At 48.1% G+C, this 3,938-nt stretch overlaps 1 pseudogene; it reads left to right on the forward strand.

Annotated features, from left to right (window-relative positions):
- The first annotated feature begins 1,722 nt into the window (after positions 1-1,722).
- Positions 1,723-1,844, forward strand: LOC143990602 (U2 spliceosomal RNA; annotated as a pseudogene).
- The last annotated feature ends 2,094 nt before the right edge of the window (positions 1,845-3,938 follow it).

Below are 3,938 nucleotides of genomic sequence, written 5' to 3' on the forward strand. Positions count from 1 at the left end.
CCTGGGTAGTAGGACAAACAAGACCCCTGAGACCCAGAGATAAAAAGGATGGCCTGAATGGTCCAAAACAAGGACATAAGGGCTCCTATAGGGTATATAATGATCATTGGAGACTGTAGAGTAACCTATAAAAGTTGGTTAGATCGCAAGAGTACAACATCCTGACATCCAGTGTTACGTACCTGCTGGATAAGCCTGACGTGCAAGCCACCGGTGTTGCAACAGTGGTCGCAAGAGCCTGGCGGTGTATGGGTGACTGGTTCGTCTTTGGTCTTGTCAGTTCAGTTGGTGCAGCAGGAAACGGGAAGCAGGCTGGTAAGCTGGGGAGACACTGAATACGTAGTTAGACAAGCCGAGTTTGGTAACAGATGATCAGATGTAGATACAGACGACAGGCAGAGAATGGTCAGGATACAGGCAAAGTTCGACAACAGGATATCAAGCAGTGTAGAGCAGAGCGTGGCTACAAGACAGGCCAAGGTCAGAATAACAGAGATCAATCGTAGTCAAACAAGCCGGGTCAAACACAGGAAACAGATTGGATCACAGGAACCGGAAGTCACGGGAACAGGTATGAGCTGCAGATCAGACAGCAAAGACACAGTGCTGCTGAGGTGCTTCAATAAGGCAGCCTGTTGCCAATCACTGAAATTAGTCTCCACTATTTGAACCCCTAGATGACAGATCCATGACATCCAGCCTCCTATACTATCTGTGGTGCTGATCTATATACCATTTGTGGTGATGATCTATATACTATCTGTGGTGCTGATCTATATACCGTATCTGCGATGCTGATCCACATCCCATATCTGTGATGCTAAGCTGTATACGAGTCCTGACACTATGGGTGGAAGCAAGTGGAATACAGGGGACAGAGTGGGCGTATTCTATACTTTTCTTAATAAAGGACTTGTCCCAAACGGTCTCCTGCCATTGTTACCATTTTGACACTTTTTTGGTGAATGTGTAGGGGTACAATGTACCCGATATACATTCAGATAGGGGGGATCTGGGGGTCCCTTTGTTAAAGGGGGCTTCCAGATTCTGATAAGCCCCCCTGCTCGCAGACCCCCACAACCACCGGGCAAGAGTTGTGGGGATGAGGCTCTTGTCCCCATCAACAAGATGGAGACCCAAAAAACACCCTCCCCATGTTGAGGGCATGTGGCCTGGTACAGTTCAGGAGGGTGGTGCTCTCTCACCCCCCCTTTTCCTGCAGCCTGCCAGGTTGCGTGCTCAGATAAGGGTCTGGTATGGATTTTGGGGGGGACCCCTACACAATTTTTTTTACATTTTGGCTTGGGGTTCCCCTTAATATCCATACCAGACCTAAAGGGCCTGGTATGGATTTTGGGGGGACCCCACACAATTTTTATTTTTATTTTGGTGCAGGGTCCCGCTTAATATCCATGCCAGACCCAAAGGGCCTGGCAATGGACTGTGGGGGGGATCCATGCCGTTTTTTCCAGCATATCACCGCTACCTCACTCCTATTAACAGTATGGAACTCCTGCTTTGCAGCTGCACAAAGAGTTTTGCAGTCTCTGTGTCTCCTCCCCAGTCCTGCAGTCTATGTAACTCCTCCCCAGTTCTGAAGCCTCTGTGTCTCCTCCCTAGTTTTCAGTCTCTGTCCCTTCTCCAGTCCTATGGTCTCTGTGTCCCCTCCTGAGCCCTGCAGTTTCTTTGGCCCCACCAAGTTCTGTGGTATTTGTGTGTCTTATTGCTTCTCGGCCTTTTGGCTAAGATCAAGTGTAGTATCTGTTCTTATCAGTTACCAGGAGGTGGCGCTTGCTTCTGTCCCTGTTCTACGGCGAGGTGGCGGTTGCTATGCAAAACCTGCTGGTGTAAAGGTGACCCGGAGCGGTTCGTAGCCGAAAGGGAAGCCTTCTGATGAGAATGGAGAACCACTGGTCGGCGCCAGGGGAGGGGACCCTGGCCTTCTGGCCTGGATTGGGGCAGCTTTAGCTCTAGTCAGTTTTTCGAGAGGGAACGCTTCTTACCCTGTCTCCAACGGGGGGACGGCCTGTACTTCCCGAATGTAATTAGGTAGGAGTGATGGGAGCAAGGGTGAGGCCTGATGGCAAAGGGCTCTCACTAAGCTCCTGGATCTCCCTGCCTTTCTGGCTGGGGTGGGGGCTGCTGTGGTCTGGGCTGGGCGGTCGGGGATGCTTCTTTTGAAAAGCCTATGGTGATGTGCCCCTGAAGTGGCAGTTCAGGGGTGCCTTACATTCACTGTGATTTATCACTTTGAAGTTTGGTACCACGGACACTTCACCGTATACACACTTTTCACACCTGCCTCTAGGGCCGGGCCTTTTGGCTAGGACCAGAGGAATTTTTGTTTCTTGGCCAGAGGGCCTGGTCATTGTGTTTACACAATGGCCACCTTTTTCACTCCTCCTCTCCACTATCCCTTCCCCACTTTTTAGTTATTTTATTTTTTGTGTTGTGTGTCACCTTTTATGTTTGTCACTGCACGTGTGGCAAGTAGGGTGTCGGTCCTCGGACCTATCCTTAAAGTCTTGTGGGAGGGTGGACATAGGCCTCCTGGCTTGGTTTGCCCTCTCTTTGGGGGGGTCTCGCTTCGGGGGAGCCCCTACCCTAGTACCTGAGTCAGTCTGTTTCGGCAGACCTTCCAGAGAAAGGCGGTCATCCGGCTTCGACTGGATGGGCCATGTATTTGGTACCTCAGTCCCCGTCTGGAGCCTAACGCCCCGGGGGATCAGGGTAAGGTCCTTCCTAGTGGAGGACAGCAGAGACCCGTGGCACGGTTTTGTGTTTCACTCTTTATGTGTGTGTATTTTTTTGGCACCGGGTGGAAGTTTTTGGGTGTGTTTTGCACGCCATAGGCTTTTTCATTTGAAAAATGTGTGTCTCATCCCCAGTCCTGCAGTCTCCTTGCCCCATCCCCAATCCTGCAGTCTCTGTGCCCCACCTTTCCATTCAGGCCTGCATTCTCTGTGTGCCTCCCAGTCCTGTGGTATCTTAAACCACACCTATATAGCCATCCCCACCTTTTACTGGCCAGATCCACTTTTTGCCACATGGTGCTGCATGCGCTGCATACATCCATTCTGCAAAGCATCCCTCAAAGTCATGTTCAAATTTTGGAGGTGTGTATTCTGGAAGGAAATCATAGCACTTTAAGCAAACTGCAAGGATGGCAAATTTCATGCTGAATAGTGTCTCTGGTGGAACTTAAGCCTATGACCACGATGCTAAAAGAGAATACTAATCACTGAGCTGATATAAATATATTCCTGGTGCCCAACCTTAGGCCCCTTGTTACTTGCTGTGCAGCCCTAGGTCTAACCAGGTTATAGTCAGTGTTTCCCTACCTATGAGCTTATATAGGGCTAGTAGATTAATTACAATGATTTATTTTAGTTAAATGGTTTGGTTTATTTATTTTATACGTTCTTACTTTTTCTGTCCGGTCCATTCATATGATGAATATTGCTGACAAGAATGTGAAATGTTATACTGGTAATTTGTATGGGGCCTGTAGGGAGCTCAAATATTGGAGTATTGATTTGTAAAGGGACTATAATGGTTATAGTTTCAAGGATTCTCATTAACATGATTCTCATTTAACATGCTACTTCTCAGGAAGGACAATGACCCACTTCTGTTAGGTAGAAGCCTTCACCATATTGTATCTATGCCTTGCCATAGGCCTGCCCATGGCATCCCTGGCCATGAGCCTTTATATTCATAAGAAAAGAATGTACACTTGGAGTTGTTTCTTACGCTTTTCTGTAACTTGCAAAGATGCCAGTGACATTAAATTTCATATTGACATATTGATAGAATCTTTGGCATACAATGCCGTGCACAAGAGCAAACCCTCTGTAGCAGTCATTAAGACGCAAAACCTCAGCACATACGGTAATTATTAAGCCATCTTCCTTTTAGCATTTCTTCTCTCCTCTCCT

This window comes from Lithobates pipiens, unplaced genomic scaffold (genome assembly GCF_037356315.1).
Source record: "Lithobates pipiens isolate NorthernLeopardFrog02 unplaced genomic scaffold, aLitPip1_a1.2 Scaffold_18, whole genome shotgun sequence".
NCBI classification, from domain to species: domain Eukaryota; kingdom Metazoa; phylum Chordata; class Amphibia; order Anura; family Ranidae; genus Lithobates; species Lithobates pipiens.